Source organism: Apis florea, unplaced genomic scaffold, assembly GCF_048593485.1.
Source record: "Apis florea isolate Af1SG1 unplaced genomic scaffold, ASM4859348v1 contig_3587_pilon, whole genome shotgun sequence".
In the NCBI taxonomy this organism is placed as follows: domain Eukaryota; kingdom Metazoa; phylum Arthropoda; class Insecta; order Hymenoptera; family Apidae; genus Apis; species Apis florea.
This window is the reverse complement of record NW_028256789.1, coordinates 981300-1000914: the sequence shown is the minus strand read 5'-3', so window position 1 is coordinate 1000914 and position 19615 is coordinate 981300. Positions and strand designations below refer to the sequence as shown.

General features: G+C 43.9%; 1 long non-coding RNA gene across 1 annotated transcript in view; it reads left to right on the top strand.

Annotated features, from left to right (window-relative positions):
• The first annotated feature begins 226 nt into the window (after window positions 1-226).
• The window catches only part of LOC147656564 (uncharacterized), a 37076-nt gene continuing 17687 nt past the window's right edge, over window positions 227-19615 (top strand). Inside the window, exons 1-3 of the long non-coding RNA XR_015294174.1 lie at window positions 227-394; window positions 665-805; window positions 1001-1214. This is a non-coding gene — a long non-coding RNA (uncharacterized LOC147656564). The remainder of the gene's footprint in view (window positions 395-664; window positions 806-1000; window positions 1215-19615) is intronic.

Below are 19615 nucleotides of genomic sequence, written 5' to 3'. Positions count from 1 at the left end.
GAGGGGGAGGGGGCGGGGGGAATATTTTCGACAGGAGGAATATTCACGACATTAGTTGGACATTAGTTATATCTCGCTATTTGTTTCATATTTCCGTTTCGCGTTTCTTTATCCGACGTGGAAACGACGGATCCTAAAATAGGGGCGGGATATAAATCACGAATGACGTGAATACTTAATAGACCGTGTTCCGAATTTATATACAAGCAAACAGCTTAAACCGTCCGATTCACATCGTCGCGTAGATTTGTACCACGGTGTACGTGCAAACTCCTCGCTCTCTCGCCCACGGTATTATTTTGGGATTTGACTAATCCCGTGAGAGGGCATGGACCAGCGCGTGCGATGATCAGCGTCTCGTTTTTCGATACCGGCGCGGCTAAGTGTCAAGCTCGTAAGTTTTTTGAAAAATATCCAAAAATCTCGTGCGATATACGATTCCATTTTACGCGCACGTATATATATATATATATATACGTGTGTGTGTGTGTGTGTATAACTCGGGACACTTTATTGTGCATTTAAGGCTTCAAACCGAGTTGGCGCTACCGAGTTCCATTCGGATTCGTCAGTCGTCGTATATTATTTGCGATCTACTGAAAATAACGCTACGTCCGGTTTCCCGCCATATTCTCTATTGTAACAGAAATAAACTATGTTTCAGGTCTTCGCTCGATAAACGATACCCTCCCAAATAAACTTGCGGGCTTGGCCGTTTTCACTTCTATTCTCCGATAATAATATAGCCCCTTTCTGCTGGTAAAAAATCTTGCTGGAAGAATCTTCCTCCCTTTCGATTATACAGGTTGGTAATTAAAATTTAATCACGGTCGGGGAAAATGTTTATGAAAAATATTAATTACGCGATATCGAAAACTACTATCGATTATTCGTTAAGATATATATATAAAAATATAAAACGTCACGTTTGAACGCGAAACAAGAAGTACTTGTACGTACTCGTGTGGGATTCTAACGTGACAGTTATCGAGGCATGTAGGTGTTTCAGGATTGCCAGCTATTATCTTCTCGGTTTGACTCGTCGCTACCTGAGATAACGCCGATCATAGGTCACAGATAACATGGATGCTCGCACCATAGAAGCAATTCTAGGAATTAGTGGGGATAACTGGCCGACAGTTAGCGAAATGCTATTGTAACAAGTCGCTGCAAGGCGTATCATTGCACCTTTGATGGAGTTAACTACAATAGCGGTAATACGTAATCTTTAATACGACATTAAGGCGCGATACCAAGCTCGTCGATTGCAAGCTCCTTAAATCACTCCCTTTTTCTTTCACTCTTGCTCTTACTTCCTCCTGGACTGAAACCCAATCCTGGATGATTGATCACACACAGATATGATAGTTTTCTCTCGTCGAAAGCATCTCTATATTATTTTCGAAACCGGTATCGAAAGCTTGCCCACTCGTCGAGAAAATTTTTCGGTAGTTTCTCCGGGTAAACCCCCTCCCCTCCCTCCGCTCATCTTTGAAAATTAACCAAGCGAGTATTTTTAATTACATTTATCCCAGAAGGAAGAAAGGCATCAACCCCCGCCGGCCTTCAACCTAAGTACTCAGTTTACTCAAGAGTTTGCACCGTGGCGGGTATCTCGAAAGCTAAAGCGGTTTCTCTGCAAACGTAACACGCGCCCGTGTCCCGGGTGCAGACGCATTCGCGTGCATTTATTTTTTTGCTCGCACAAACGGCGATGTGGCACAATACTACAGCGGGGGGAGGGGGGTAGAAAAACCGGTGGAAAAGATCCATCCGTGATAAAAAGAGGAAGAAGAAAAAAAAAAGGAAGAGGGAAAGAAAGAAGGAAGGGGGAGGAAAAAGAAAAAAAAAAAGAAACGAAAGCTCCGCTCTGGAAAAACACGTTGCAACGTGTTTCCATATTTTATTTAATTACTCGACAACGTTCAAAGTCGCTCCCCCAACGGGCCGGGATTGCTGCTTCCCCATTAAGAGGTTTCGTTTAAACGAGCCGCAAGATACGTAACTCTTTTTCGTCACTCTCTTTTCTCTTTGAAAGAGAAAAGTCACCGGCGTGTTACACAATCCGACGTTATCTTTTACGCCGCGGTTTAAATCAACCCCGTGGAGGGTTTTCCTCTTATCTTCGCCCTCCTTTCCCGAGCCGAGCAACCGCGTTCGTTCGTCGTAATCGATAACAATGGTACAACACAGATTGTGGAACATCACGGGGCGTTATAGTTATGCGTTTCTGATGGCGAGGCCCTCCCATGATTCCCATCCACTCTGTCCCCATCCAGCCTGACATTCTCGGTGGAAATTATCGTTCGTTCCCGATTTCGTTCGATTATTGCGAGCAATGAGACGGCGAAGAGGGAACGACGTCGCCGAATAAAGTGTGCACCCGAAACGAGGCAGCCCTCGAGTGCTGCCGGTGGAACACGCTCACAACCGGCCATCACGCACACGTACGTGTTCACGACGCCATCGTGTCAACGTGCGCGTGCGGTCTTAGCTCACTTTTATTGTCGGAAGCTGAACTGGAGCGCAAGAGTCTACTACCACTACCACTGTTACTACACCTCCTCCAGTTCTTCTCTCCCTCTCTCCTTCTTCCCAACTCTTTCTTCAAGAGTTTATTTCGCGAATCCACCCACCACCCCCACCCGACTTGGCTCGAACCCTGGCTTCCACGCTACGCTAGCAACCCCATATCGCGTCCTGAATACAAATCGCGATGCTTCCTTTTCGCGAGTTTCCCGAAGACTTTCCCGAACGCGATCATTACCATTAATGAAGAAGAAGCGAACGAACGGGCCTCTTCTCGGCCTGTCCCTCTTACCGTTTCGTTCGAGTGGCGAACCCCTCGAGGAACCTCTCGTGGTCTTTCCTTTCTCACCGCCTTTCTTCCTCCCCCTCTCTTCTCCCTCCCGCATTATTCAAAGTACGCGGAGGCGCGACGAGAGGGAGGGAGAAGTTTCGCGGCCGATCGTAATGCACGATTATTCCCTCCGGCATCGAGGCGCATCGGTTATACATCCGATGCGATTTTTACAATTTTTATGCCAGATTCCCGGCAGAGTACGGGCGCAGAGTTTCTCGGCCGTACAACCAACGACGACGACGACGACGACGACGACGACGTGTCGTTGAACTTTGGAAAGCGGTGGCGGTGGCGGCGCCGTGCCATCGCTTAAAATTTAGTTACCCGGTCGGATCCGGCCGATGTTTTATTCAGCTACGTGCGCGGGAACAGCCGCGCTTATCCCAGGGCGACAGGGATACAAATTAATCGGGATGCGGAACAATTTTTTTTTCCTCGCCTTCATCAACTGTTGGCGAGTGGCGAAAAGTTTGTAAAAATGCTGGGGTCCGATCTTTCGAATCGTTGAATTAGAATTAAAATTAAAGCGTGCTCGACCACGCTTTGCCGGAGAAATTGCAGTTGCGAAGAAAGGGGTTTGCGTTTCGATAGGGTAGATCGACTATAAGGTAATCGTTGATTTCGTTTTTTTCTTTTTTTATTAATTAATGGTAAGCGTCTTTTTTAGACGCCCCGATCTTGTACAACTCGATCATATTTTAGGCATATTTTAGGCATCGTTACGTTGGAACACCGAAGCGTTAGTTTAACTGGAAACTTCTTTTCCCTTCTCTCGCGAGGATATGCAAATGAGCGCCAGTCTTCGATGATTTTGAATTCTGAAACTGTTTGATAAGAGATCGGGAGGTGTTCGATATGGAAATTTCATCGCGTTCCCGCCCGAACTTATTGCGAAAAACGCGTACGTCCGAACAATTCGATTCTTTTTCCTATTTCTATTTTATCGTATCGTGTTCTTAACCCACGAATTCGTGTTCAACCCGATAGGCAAAAGTTGTTCGCTATGAGAATCGAGAGATTTTTTCCTTTCTCTCTTTTCTTTTTTTTACTATGGCGTCATACGTGACGCCACGCCGATGTTAATATAAAATATTTTTTATTCGCTCGAATAACTTTGAATTTGCTTATATACTTTTTTTTTTTTTTTCACTCTTTCGTCTTTATTCATATTCCCCAGAAATCGAAGGACGAATTTGTCTCATAATTTGAATCGTGCGATCCGTACGTTATTTTAAACTTGGTTGTTTCGGTTTATTACGTTTCTAAAACTCGCAACGAACCTTGTCTCAAGTTCGATGGATTTTCCGTAACAACGTTATTACTACGTTACAACGTAGGTATTTCCCCGAAGCTCTGGGAGGAACTGAGAAAACGGGGAGGAGGAGGGGGAGGCGGTTGGAGAGCAGTAGTTGGAAAGCCTTGTACTCCGCACGATCTGTTCATCTTAGAAACAGAAGGACCTGCGATACGTGAGGGAAAGTACTTCTTAGACGGACTTGGACCTGTGTGTCGGGCCCACGAACCCTTTGGCTATCTCCTTAGTTACACCGTTGTTCCGTACGTGAGCAAGATAGTTAGATTGTCTTCTCGAACTTATCCACTGTTCGCGAAATTAGACCCCCGGCTTCCCTCTTCCCCATACGTAGCACCGCAACCTGTGAGCGTGTTCCCGCAATATCCGCAGTCGACCGCCGATTCGAGCTGTTAGCGCGATACAGGAGGAGCAGAGGGGCGAGGATACGGCGAGATAATCGGTGATAGGCGCGTGGCAAATTACATTCGCCCGTAAATTTGTTTCGCGGCGAAATAAATTATGAATCGCGCGAACCGCGACTCTCTTTTTAATCCTCGAAATTCGATTTCTCGTTCGTTCGATCGTTTTCCCAGCAATTATCGTTTCGATGGTCGACGACGAATTCTCGAGATCGAGATAATCTTTTTTCTACTTTTTTTTTTTTTTTTTGAGATAAAATTACTCGATTATTCCGTTCCTCGGATCAGAATCGATTCAAAAATACCTAATCTCGTCGAGCTTTTTTAGTTAGCAAAACCCCTCCTCGAGCAACGTCAGTCACTTTAATATCCCTGTTCGATATTTCGAGTACTTTTCTCCGCCATCGCCTTCTCTCGATCGACTCGCGCTGAATCTTGCCATCTAAATCGCGTGCTTTAACGCGTTTCACGCCCCCGCGACTCGAGGACCGCGGAGAGTCAGTCTTCCTTCCTTTCGAACGTATCTCTGGCGGAACGCGTGCGCTGAGCAGAAGGTCGGATGGTCATTTATCAGGGACGGTAGTAGATCGAGGCGGATAATCGGTTCGAGAGGGGGAGGGGGTTTGTTATCCCCGTGCGTTTCGTAATCGCGCTTATCTTCGTTCCTCGTTCTATTTACCGATGGAAACAGATCGGATGCCCTATTATCCCCTTGTTTGTTATCGGGTCCAGAACGATTCTCGACACGTCACGGATAATAACCAGGGCCAGGAAAAGCCTGGCGTTACAATCCGCGGTGGAGCACACGCAGACGATCGCGCGCGCCCCGTTCGTTGCCGATTCGTCTGTCGTCAAATTAATTGTTATCCGGTGTATTTGTTAAAACGCGGTTCCGCGATCGATAGGGAACACGCGGCTCGTTCCATCCATCGTTCGTCCCCCACCCCCTCCCCCCGAATAATAACCATTCTGAGAGGTGAACGATTATTAATAACACGCGATTATATTTGCTGTATATTAATTAGCGTGAAGAGGGCGAGTGACATATTGAATGGGCCCGAAGGGGCTCCATCGAAAAGGGTGGAACTTGACAAAAGTTAATAATTGGAAATAATTTCTGTTTACTCGACTGTTCGAGTGGCGATGGGTCGGAGGCGTTGTGAAATTTAATTGAAGCGAAAATATTTTTCGATCGTTAAAAAAGGACGAGGATCGTGTTATATTATCTTTTGTCGTCGACGAGTGTCAGTGTACACAGTAACGGATCGTTTTGCATATGAAATGTCCCAGTTCGCAAATGATTATTAGAATCGGGAATATATGTATATATATATATATATAGAGAGAGAGACAGAGAGAGAGAGAGAGAGAGAGCGTTACAGTGGCAATGTCCTTTCCACCATTCCGCTATGAAATAATTGTATCCCGTTGCGGTGATCGAACTGAATTAATCAACGTGAATGGACGTGGTAGATTCAATTAAGCTCCTCCGTTTGTCCTTCCCTCCAGAGATCCATCCACCGCCCCTTTTTATCCCACGCAGATACGATCGTTCGTTTTCCAATACCCCTCTCCCCCTCTCCCCCCCTATACATTTATCTTTTCATCGTTTTTACCATCCATTAATTGCAAGACTCGCCTATTTATACGATACGGGCGTAAATTTTTATCAATCCGTTCCCAACCAGAGGATTGGAATCGATCGATCGATCGATCGTCTCTTCCCTTCCGAATATAATATATCCCTTCGTTTCGATCTCTCATATATATATATATATATTTCTAGATTACAGCCAGCGTATTATTTCGACAATCGTGTATCGATAATTATTAAACAATCGAGCGAATCACGGAACACGTGTATCTCGCAAGCGTTCGATTGTCAAAGCTCGATTGCATTAAGCTTCTAACCGATGGAGAGGTGGTGCCGGTTTAATCGGTAAATCCTGGCAATTTTGATGCCCGTGAAATAACCGTGGATACCTACGCCCCATCCTCGTGGTAATGATACGGACAGGATATCAATACGCTCTGTAACGGACACCGAGTTTGCCTGCCAGCTATCGACCGTAAATTGTAACACGATTAATAATCGTGCCAGCCGACTTTTAAAGATCCTGCGCCAAAGAATAACCTCTCTCTCTCTCTCTATATCCTTCCTCCGTTAATAATAATAATTTATCGCTCGAATCGCGCGTGTCAAAGGACGCGACGCCGCGCGTGTTTACGTTCGCGCGGTTTATATCCGCGGTCGTATCGAGCGCCGGTGCCATTTGTAATGGGGAAATCGGAGAAAGTAGTCGGCCGTATTTCACCTCACGGAGGGAGGAACTACTTTAAACGAGAAATCCGTCAAGCGTCGTTCCACCGTCTCGCCGGTGTCGGCCCGCGCAACAACTCGAATTTTTCACCGGATTATTCCACCGCGACCGATACACCTCCGGCGTAAGTGATAGCCTGCCGTCCGCGTAAGCAGAACGGCGTTATCCGCTCGATCTGCCAAGATATACGCGGCCCATCGATGCCTCCCCTTCGCAGATATTTCTCCGATATCTGAGACGATACGGTCGTTTGGACGGAATTGTTTGAAAGGGATTAGAAAAGAGGGAAATATGGTGGGAGGGGGGACGAGAGGTCGAATTCGAGTTTCGACCGCGCAACTCGTGGATTAAATCATTGGTCGGGGATTGGGTTCGATCTTTGTTGGACTAGGGTTAGGTATCGGTCGGATCCTGGTTAAGTCTTAGATAGCTTTGGGTTAGGCGTTGGTTACATCTGCGCTCTATGGGCAGACGTACACAAACAGGGGTCCGAATTGGAGCTTACACGTGTATCAACAGTTGTTCCGATCTGCTATTGGCCGAGCTGGAAATGGATGATACTCTCCGATCTGCTCCCCGGATCAAACGCGGGGATCCAAGTATTTGTCTCTTTCCCTCGACCTGCCGTATTTCGATCGAATCGATCGAATAAGGAAGCGTTAAATGATTCGATTAAATAATTCGATTAAATAATTCGAGAATACTATTCGAGAATCGGGATATAATAGGTCAAGGAGTTTTCTCTTTTTTTCTAAACGAATCTTATTTCTTGCTACTTTTGATTCAATTGCTTTATCATTTTAGCCTGCAACATTCCTTTTCAATCCTTATACCCAATAATAGTACGCGAGCAACTCTATCCCCGAAAATATCCTCGAAACTGAAATAAACGCTTAATCAATTATTCTCTACCGTGTTTTAAAAGAGAGATCCATCCATTGGATGGCGGATAAAAATACACACAATTGCACGATAATCTGGAAGTCGAGGAAAGTGTCACCTACATTTGGTGACGACCAACCACGTAATGGGATGTATTCTAAGCGCGTTTCCACGGAAAGAAACGTTGACACTCGCATTAAACATGAACCGGCTTGCTTGCCAATCCGTGTATGAATAATACCACGTGTACAGATTTAAACAAGAATAAACGAACGCACGAGCCACCGTTAAATAACACGAGGTAAAGTAAGGAGAGAGAGGGAGAGAAGAGGGGAAAAAAAAAAAAAAAAAGGTTCTTGCCGAGGGCGAGAGGTGGAAAACTCGGAATTTTTCCACCCCCGGATTTTATGTCTCGCCTGTGCCCACTTCCAAGGCATTTTATGGTACGCGTGGTCGCGATATTATGCGAGCATGGCGTAGCAAGATCCCGAAACGCAGATCGCCTCTCGCTTGCTTTTCCTCTATCTCTTATTCTACAGTTCTTCGAGATACGAGGCAACTCGATGCTCTTTTACACGACGAGATGTACATATATCTATTATATCGGTTCACCTGCGAATACACCTGCTCTTTGTATCTTCTCGCTGTTCTTCTGTGGGGAAATTAATTATTGAAGCGTCGTCGTTCTTCGTCGCTTGTAGAGAATGAATTTTTTGTTTTTCATTCTGCGTGAAGAGGATTAACATCTTGTGAGCTTGGAGAAAAGAAACTGTGTTTTTTTGGATTAAACGGACAATATCGAAAGACGAATTATTTCGAACTGTGAAATCGTGCGTTGATTTGAATCAAGGATCAAAGAAATTTTAACAATTGTTCGGTATAGATAAATATGCAATCTTGAACGCGAGATTTGCTGAAATGAAGTCATTTCTTCCAAACCGAGCATAGAATAAAATATATATTGGATATAGAAAGGATTAGAAAAATGAGAAACGATAAATAAACATGGATAAACTTTCGGAGAGGATTTTTATGCAAATTCAGAATTTGTATTTCGCGGGAATGGAAAATTGAAAACTATGAAATAAATGGAGAATGAAAGGAATTTTAAATTTTATTATAACAAAGATTCGTGCGCTGTTATACAAAATTATTTCATTTTATTGTCAAACATTTTTCTACGAATTCTTCTCCAAAAAAAAAAAGAGAACATATCTTAAACACATCTATCGACAAAATGAAAATTTTCAATCAAAAAAAAAAAGAAAAAGGTTTTATCACTTCTCGATTCATCATCATTGGTAATCGTAAGGAATAATCGAAAAATCGATCAGCAGCCACGATTCCCGTGGTGTCCCGATCGAATCCTCGTTGCATAATCGGATTTCCAAAGTGTTTCTATTTGTTTATCCGGTTCCTAGGAAAGGAAGATCGTCGTCCGCCCGGCCGATCGAACGAGATATACGGTTTTACGAGTGTTTGGCTTCGAGATTGAGGTTGTTGGAGAAGAAGAAGAAGGCAGCTCCGGGGAAAAAACAGGAAAACGGGGATACACGAAGGAAAGGGTACGGTAGGATAGAAAACATCTTTCCAGCTTTCTAGCACGGATTCAGACATTCGTTCCGTGCCTCCCGTCCGTTTCCAATAACGCGATCGCCCCGATCGAGGGGGATCGATTTTCAATCCAATCATCAGAGAATGCAATGTGTAAACCGTGGCGGAAAGTGCAATATACTTTCATGAGTGGCCACCTATGATCACCTGGAATGGGCGGGAAAGAGGGAGAGCAACGTGGATGATGGGTTGGTTATGCGGCGAGCGAAACGCTCGAAAATCGAATATTCGAACAGACCAGCCACCGACCGGTATATACCACCACCCGTGCCATAAACTCATAATCCCGCATTTTTTTCTTCTCTTGACCCTTCCTCGCCCTTCTATCCATCCTCTTCGAGTCTCCCTTTATTCCACCGATGCATCGATTCCGATTTCACTATGTAACCGCCATAAGTTTGTACGAATATCGATATCCACGTGTTCCGTTTCGAGGCGAAATCGAACGAAATCGAACGTGACCAACAAGAAGAATCGAGAATTTCAATTCATTTCGAAACGTGCGTTGAGACGAATCGATGAATGAAAATTCTTCCCTCACCATATCTCACCACTCACGAGCAGCCTCAAAGTCAAGAAAAGGGTAAATCCGCTAAAGATATAGCCTTTGTACGCGCGACTCATCAGCAACTTTCCTTCCGAATTCTCCTCTCCGAATTCTTCTTTCTTCCAGGATCGGGATTCACTTTCGCGAAATCTGAAAATCTAGAGGATCGCCTCGGGTGACGAGAGAGTGGATCGAGCAAGGGCCAGATTTATTTTCACCGGGGATCCTTTCCTCTCGCCGGGGACGCCTCAAAGGAGATTTCGTTTCGAGTTCGACCGATAGAAATCGAGATCGACATTCTATTTCTCTCTCTCACGGTTTGATCCGAAATTACGACTAGACGGTTGGCCGTCTAACACGTGGTTGAGCGTACCAGGCTGCATCACGCTTGGTACACACGCCATCCGTCGAAGTTTGCCGGGATAATGAAAGAGAGTGGGTCGCGGAGACAACCGGAGCGAGAATAAAGTATATGGATTGCTTTTAACGGTCTCGCGAAGAATGGTAGGCGATGGTGGATGGGACGAGCCGAGATAGCGGGTCGTGAGGTGAAAAAAGAGGGAGCAAAAAGAGAGGCGGTAGGGAAGTTCACGTGAAAGAAGAAACACGTACGCACGTAGAGAGAGAGAGGGAAAGGCGATTCACACGAACGTACACACGAAGGAAGGTAAGGATGGCAAGTGCACGCCGGGGGTGCACGGTCTCGATAAAACATTCAGTTCGAAAAATGCCGCTCCATAAAAATTCCATTCACCATTATGCCGCGCAATCTTCGGCTGGGATATCGGTTATTGCCACCACCGGCCATATCGTGGCCAGATTTACGTACGGGTGCTTATAATACTCCACCTCGCCCCCCTCCTCCGCTCTGATTTGCCACTTGCACTTTCCGGGAACGGTTTAACGCGTATCCGCCGATCGATTGTATATGCAGCTTTGCGTATTTCACTTAACCGTTCTTTCCTCTCTTTTTAATAACCGATCGCGCTCGGATATCGATTTGTTCGAATTTAAAGAGGAGTGAATTCGCAATCCTCCCGTTTCCCCTCCCGTTGAATAGCGAGCGAACTTTTGACGCCAGTTTTAATCCCCCCCCCGCGCGTAAAGAGGAGAGATGGGATATCTTTTTCTTTTTTTTTTTTTTTTTCTTTTTATCAATTTTTCTCGCCTTTCTACCCGTTCCCTTTATTTTATTTTCCATCGCGTCATCCTGTAAGCGATGCGATTTCTTCTTCTTTCTTTTTTTTTTTTTTTTTTTTCCCTCACTAATCGTTTATGGGAGGAACGATTAAAACATTCGTAACTTTCTACGGTTTCCATAATTGCTTGCCCATTGCTTTTTCGTCTACATTCTTCTATTTTCTTTCCTATAAAACCTTTATTATAACGAGAGTTCCATTCTTCGTATCCTCTCCCAGGTATTCCCAACTACTTTTGTTTTCATTAAAAATAATCCCGTTGCGAATTAGAACTTGTATTTGGAACTTGTGCGCGGATAACCTCGCTCGTAGCCTAGTTTTATTATTTTATTTATTTTATTTATATATTTACTTTTCCCTGTCTAAGGCTAAAATTAATTATTCGAATTTTTCTCGAACTTGACCAACTCGATTCAAAATTAATAGAGAGACGGAATGGAGCACGATCGCGCGGGAAGCGCACAAGAAAGCAATAATTCTGGGGCAGGGGCGGGGAGGGGAGGCCGAACTGGTGTAGCGGCGAGAGCACGGCACAATGAATCTCTTCCAACAGGGTGGCCCGATTCCCAGAGATTATACACCGGGGCATGCAAGTTTTTTACGATGTGTACGGAAGAGCCTAGAGGGCAGACATTTAACCGAGCACGGCATGGCCATCGTCCGTTATATACGGACGAAGAAACGACAGCAGCTCGCCCCTACATTTTTCGCGTCGCGACGCTCCCAGACAACCCCCCCTGTGTTTCCTCCTCTCTTTGCCCCGTCGATTGTGGCGGCGGGTTATGATCTTCCGTGAGGTCGACCGGAAAAATGAAAATTCCGGCCAGCCCTCCCCATTATGCTCCTCCGCGATACGACGACGCGTTAAGATGACTTTAAAGTGACTCTCGTCTCAGCCATTTTCTCTTTTTTTTTTTTTTTTTTTTTACGATTTTCCTCGACGAACGCACGCGACTCGATCTTCCTTCGATATCTAACGTATGTGTGTGTGCAAGAGGACCAGTGCGTCACATTCAGGGACGAGGAAACACCGAAAAGGGGGTTGGTTTCGTTGAAAGAGTCGAGGTATAATAAGACGAACAAAATATTTCTCCTTCTTCTTTCCGACCGGTATCACGTGTCAGGGATCCTTCGATATATTTGGGGTATTGAAATAGGGGATGCATGGAGGGTATATGGTATGGGTATTACGTTGCTGACGTTGGAACGAGATTATTTTGCATGCATGGTGTGGTTTTATCATGGACATTTGCATGTAAATTCGTAATTTCTAATAACGCAGAGTTATATAATATTTGGGATCGTATTGGATTTAGAACGTAATACAGTTGTAATATAGATATAATTAATACGGTATAATTGAGAAAGTTGAATAATGGAAATACAATATGTGGAATGGCGGGGAGGGGGTAAGTAAATTTCCTCGAAAGTTTTATTTCTTTCTGTAAAAATATCGAGTACATACAAATACGTTTCAATTTGATGTAAATTATCTCCTCAGTTATGGATTGGAATTGTAATGACGTAAATATTTATAACGATTTATAACGACCGAGAAATGAAACTATGAAATTAAACTAAAGAAATGAAAATGGAAATAACGACATTCATCTTAATGAATGTTATAACGAGTCGTCGTTTTTTTCTTTATTCGGAATATTTTTAAAAAGTTATGTCTCTACAAATCCATAAATATTCGTAGTTTAACGATTAATCAAATTTTTCGATTCCGACAAATTTTAACGAGATATTAGTTATTATCCAATTTCTAATGATCCTAATTCATCGACGCGTATTAGAGGGGATGTAATCATTGTGAAGAACCATTAATTCATCTATGCATGTATATATCATATATATGTATATATATATATCGTTTAATATGATTATCTATTACACCATTACCTCGAGGGATTTCTGGCATGGACCAAAAACATGAATTCCGGTCGAATCATAATTAATAAGCAGCGATTGAGCGTATCACTTGATCGAGATCAGTTGAAACGCGTTTAAACAATTCATCGTCGCGGTCAGTCAAACCGATTGACAGTTCGTTAAATCTTTCCATTAGCTGTCGATGGTTGATCAATTGTGGTTGTTTATCGCATAATTTCGAGCATTATGGAAGTGAAAACAGTCGATCGTTTCCACCACGTTTCACCATCGAAAGGATTCTTTCTTTTTCTTCTTTCCCCACCGTCGACTACCCGTTGATTAATAACCCTGAAAATTTGACGCGTCTACGGTACAGTTTGTCGTCACAGCCATCTTTCGATCGACGTCTCCATGTCTCGACTATAATCAATTTCCCGTTACAGGCCTGTGGAAGACGTTGCATTATTTTTTATCAACCAGACGACGCGCATTACTCTTAAGACTGCGCATTCTTTTTACCCCCGTCGTGCATCCGTATCTGTGCGCCAGATCTATACGAAGAATAATTATTTTTATGGAAATATTTGCACCGATCGAAAAATCTTTCGATAGATCTTCCATTTTTTCCAAGAAAATTTTCCAAGAGTTGGTAAAGTTGCCGAGTAATAAACTATTTTTCTCTGACTTTTTTTTTTTTTACCGTTGGGAATTTCTTCGCTTTTAAAATATCGAAAAAAAGAATCAGAAAAGTTCTTCAACCGCTTGAAAAATCATCGAAAATTTTCATATATTCTCAATCTCCACGTTTCCCAAACACAAACGTGTTTTTCCTCAAAGCAATGCTTTCATAAACTGAACAATTAATCGAAAGCGTGCCAACGTTTATTACCAACAACCAAGCGAACTAGAATCAATAATCGAGAAGTTAAATCGGAACGAAATACCATTCGATTCCATTCCAAACTTTATTTTTCAAGGGAAGAGAGAATTCGTGGGATACCGTTATCCGCGCCACTTGCGACGAAACTTTGAGGAAACGCGTCCGTTTTATCGCGAAAAGAGCGGCCTCTCACCTCGTTAGAACAACGAGGGGAATAATGCTTTTCATCCAGTGTGTGCCGGCATATGGCAGACATACTCGATCGTTTGCTCGTTCGCGCGTGGAAATCTGGTATGGAGCTGGCGGGAATGAAATTAAAGACGAGGAGGAGCTGCGAATCGAAACGTTTGGTACCCGAATGAATTTACGTCTATCGTTCGTTTCTCTATACCGGAATTTCTGTTTGCACTTACAAATGCACTGTTCTGTGTAAACATTAATAGCTTCGAACGGGAAAATATTTGCTCGCCGTCGTTAATTGCAATGCGGCGTGACCGCATAAACGCGTATTAAATTTCAGTGGAGTAGGTCGACGCTTTGTCAGTCAAGACGTTGAGCCGCCATGTTGGAGCCGCCTCTTAAAAATTAATTACCCAGTGTTCCGCGATGAATCGGAAACACAGGATTACGTTTTATTCGAGATTCAGTAAGATCTTATCTCGAAATATCGCTTTTTCTTTTTTTTTTTTTTTCACTCTGTTCTTTCCAATTTCAGAAAAATACAGCTCGATTGTATGTAACGAGGTTGAGATTGGAAGATTACGTTACGTGGAGAAAAAGTGTGAAATTTGGCAGCAAGTCGATTAGAAACAAATTCAAATTTCAGATATGATTCTGCATAAGATTTTACAGATTTTAATATAACCCTTCGCATTGAATATTCACTATATGTGGATGTAACGTGCTATGTTTCGAAACATTTTTCAATATTGTTTGAATACTGATAGCACGAATTAAAATTCACGTGAGGATGATTTCCGCGATTTAAGGTAGGTACAAATTTAGAAAAATTTACTTTATAAACATAGAATAAAATAACACTTGTATATTTGTAATTTGTATAGCAAAATCATGATTTTAGATCCACGGCGAGAGTGGATTAATTTATTCAAAGATCGTAACTTTGAGAGTTTACCCTTCGGACCCGTCGTCACTCTACCCCGTAATGCGATCCTCCCCGACTTTGAAATATGATCGACGTTATTTTCGCTGCGAGAAAATTCGTCTTTATAACTGTCCACACCCGAGATTAAGCGGCCTTTGCATTTTTCTCGGCCGGTTTAAGTGCCTTTCCCCGGCAAATACGTATTAATGGGAGAATTATACGAGATTAACCCCGCCGCTTGATCCGCGCGAGTTTTGACTTGGCAGGGAAGAAAGGTGCGACGTGCGAAAAGCGTGGCCGATGCTCGCGTGATATTCATAGGAAGCAAGTTGCTCGCGTAAACCCGAGAAAAGTCACGGTCCATGGTGGTTGAATTGGGCGAAAAGTGCATTAGATATTCCGAGGAGCACGGTATAGTTTTTTCCTCTCGGCCAATTTCTACGCGCGACGAAAGTCGGTCGGGCAGTAAATCACAAAGATATGATTTTTTCGGGCGCAGCCCGGAAGACGAGTATCCGACCGGAAGAGGCGGAATGGTCCCTGCTTACTCAGCGACGCTAACGCGAATCTTTCCTCGAAAATGGCGTTTTCTCGAAAAGCCAAGACAAAGGATTTGTTTAACAAAAATAAAGGAGGAAGAAAAAGAAACGGCTTTTTCTGCCGCTTCGTGAATTATTTATGAATCGTTCCGCAATTATTCTTGGATTATATTTGAAAATTCGAAGAAACGACAAATATAGTCGTAGCGGCTGAAATATAATAACCGTCTCGTCCCATTCGGAAGATTCACAATTATCCTCATTCGAATTTCTTCTTTCGGAGAACGAATCTCGAAAAATCTTGCCATCTCTCCTCTAAAAGAAGAGGGAAACGCTTGGACGATTTCGATGTTTCTCCAACGTCGATCTAAATCTCCGTTGAACGAACGAGTATTCGTTCAATACACCATAATCGGCCGCATAATTTGTCCATCCCCGCGGAACAAAGACGCGGATAGATTGATCAACGGCATTGGTCACGTGTTAACCGTGACTATATAGGATGGCCACGACATGTAGGCCGGATATGGTTTCGCGCACGTGTAAAACATTTCACGGGGAGGCATTGGATCGTCGTTTCGACGAAATGAATGACGTTAAATTTAACGCTGCCAATTTGTCGAGGTGCACGCACCGGCGAATCCTGAACGCACACGTGGCGCTCAACGGGGTTTCCGGCACGCATCGGCGAGCGGGCACCCCCCCCCCCCCTCCAACAGGGGATTCTACCCGTCACACAGCGAAACCTCAGAGACGTGGACGGGCGACGGGCGTATAAAGCACGGGCGTGCAAACACGTAGGTATCATTTGAGGGGGCATTCGATGCGCTGCATAATATATGGACTGCGGCATGACGCCATCGTAATTGATTGTAACGCCCTGCGGTTTGGCACCCGCTGGTCGGAAGTGTTCGCAATTACTACAATGGGATCGAGCAAAGTTAATGGTAAAATATTCATTTCCGCCTACGTAGCGATTCAATCCCTCTTCATCCCCCGATCATCCTCCTCCTCCCGTTTTCGTCCCCCCCTTCCTCCGACCCTTCAAAGTTGGAAATTCTCGTCGGAAGAGGTAGCGCGTCCCTGTTTCCCTTCAATTTTGACGAGTCTATCTACCCTTCTCCGCTCTCTCGTGCGTCTAATTCTCCCGTAATTGTAATTGTAATTCGTAAGCGAATGGAAATATGTTCTCGAGAACAACAGAACGAGCCTCGCCCTCTCGTTTCTCGAAATAAATCAATGAGGAAAAGGGGGAAAAGCGCGTTGGTTCGGAAGGGAGGGGCAGAGGATTCGACTCGATTTGGCGGGGTGATTAAGATTTAATGGCGTCGTCGATTTTCCAGGTACACAGGAACGTAACGTATTAACGGGAGGGAGGGGGGAGGGGGAATTAGAACGGGCGTAAATAACGAAATATTTGACGTCGGCCCGGTAATAAATAAAAGAGTGGACCCGGCTCGACTAGCTCGACGTTGGCAAATAAAAAGAAATATTTTATACGCGTACACGTGGCGGTCACCTACGGAGAGAGGGGGATGTAATCCTGGGCATCCCGTGTTTGCGAACGGGAGCGACTCCGCGTGTTCCAGGCATCATCGTACGGCCGTTTTAAAATTTAAACGCCGCGCCCAAATTTAGTGTCAACCAATTACCACCGTTTGGAAATTCGACATTAATCCCGAGTTTAATGCGCGGATCAATTTTTTTTTTTTTTAAACGGCAGCTGTTAACTGCGAATTCTTTCATCCCGGGGGATGAATGCGTTCTCGTGAAAATCGTGCCACGACGATGGTGGTACGCGTCCATTTACCATCCCGCCCTCCCTCTCCCTTCCATTGATTATCCGTGGAGGCAAATAAATGTTCTTTGATGTCAATAAACCATGGCCAACTTCCCTCTGAAACTTGCGCAACGTGAAGAGCGAATGCTCTTTCCCCGATTTACGCGGATCTGCGCGAAGCGATACACAGGCGGTGAGAAGTATTTGAAAACGCGTGTTTATTGTAAGTGAAACGCGCGACAGAATGTTTGCGCAAACAAGTGGAGGTTGTGGTTCGTGTAAGTCGCGAATGAGAGGAGTGACTCGAAAGTTTAGAGAGACCGATGCACAATCGTTGAATACCGAACATTACATTTCCCGCGTGTTCCCATTCAAAGTTGAAAGTGAGATGTCAGAAAAATGGGATCCGCGAGTGAAAGAGTCGTCGTTTTTAAAGGAGAAAATGCTGTAATTTAATTTGAGAATTCTATTTAACGCGGTAAAAGGTACGTACGATTGTTATTGTATATCGTGGAAACTTTTAATATTTTTTTTTTTTTCTAATATTTTTAATCCACGAATTATTCTCAAGCAATATTTTGATAAATTTCGTATTATTCTCGTCAATTTTTTTCAAAATCGTAATATCCGACTGGATAATTTTACGAAACGTTTACAGTTTCGGTTTGTAATATAAAAATCAAGCTTTCGTAAAATATTAGCATCGCGGAAAAGTCGAGCAATCTCATAACGGAATCTAATTTTCCAAGTGAATTTCAATTACGATACGTCACAAATAAGTAATTTTAAAAATTGAACTTTACAGACCCCCTCGGTTGGATATTGAAATTCTACCTTCAACAAAAAATAAAAAGTATTGTCGTTTCAACGTAATCACACGAGGGATCGATACGAATTTTCAAGGAAATAACGGATTCGGGGGAGTTAATGAAACGTTTTTTTCGCTAACAATTTCCACGATTTCCTATTTCCCCACGACTCGTCTTTTTCCCCAAGCCATGTTGATACGCGGCGAGAAGAGAAATGCGGGGCGTGCAATCGTCCTCGATTATTCAACGACAGATCCCATCGCAGATCCCCGATATTCGGGGGTGAAACCGTCCAAAAATCCCGACTATAAAGTTACGAATACGATTTTTCTGCCAACGGGCCGATCCGGCCTGGAAACGTTCAGATTTCTCACCGTCGCATTAATCAAGATTCGAAATCCCCGCTTTCACGGTTCCAGGTGCACACGCGAACACACGCCTCGAAACTTCACCGCCAACTATTCGTTTAACTCGAAGAGGGGAAAGAGAGAGAGAGAGAGAGAGAGCCCCGCGACAGAAGCGTTTAAACTTACGTCGGAATCCTTCGTGTTGCCTCCTCGTGGGCCAACTCTGTTGCGCATAAATCAACCAACTTTACACAACGTTCAACCATCGACGACGTTGTCGTCGTCTCGCGACCGGTGAGCCGTACCAACCGTCGTGCCTACCGTCGCCACCAACTTTCCGATTTTCAAGTTTCAAGCCTAATAATAAGCCGGTCCAAGTTCAACTTTCGCCCGGGTGTTTGCGATTTCGCGCAAACGGGCTTCTTCATCGTCGATAAATGGTCGATCGAGAGCGTGGATCGATCGGGAACTTTTGCGTTTTATCGTTTTTTTTTTTTTTTCATCTCGATGAATTTGTCATCGGGGGAAAGTCTGGTGATCCGTTATTCGAAAACGAGAGTGAGTTTTAACGCGGGTTTATCAAAAATCAATAAGAGGGATATCGAGCTTTGATTTTTTTTCAATCGAAATTCCGTACCGATGAAAGGAAAAACTATCGCAGGTGGCAAATAAAATTAGAAGGTATCGTTTTGCGAGCGATCGAGTTTTGGAAGAAAGTTTTGCGAAGGAATTTTAATTTTCTTTTTTTTCCTTTCTTTTTTTTTTTTTTTTTTTTAGAGGGAAAGATATCTCCTTTATCTGTTGTGAAAAGGATTCGATCCTCGCATCGATCAATCGGAACAAAATTGATTCGAGAAGAAATCTATCCTATCAATCGTCGCGAAAAATTGATATCGTTAGACACGAGATACGAGAGGATAAACTTCTCATAATATTAGTTCGTTCTGGCTAATACCGTGGACACACCGTGCTTCTTTTCTCCCACGCGGACACAAAGATGGTCGAAGCTTGTTTGCTTCGAGGATGATCCATCCTTCGGTTCCAAGCCTGGCTAACTCTCTCTCTCTCTCTCTCTCTCTCTCTTTCGCTCGCTCGTTGATTCTCTCTCGAAACTCTGTCGACCAGTAACCGTATCGTTGAA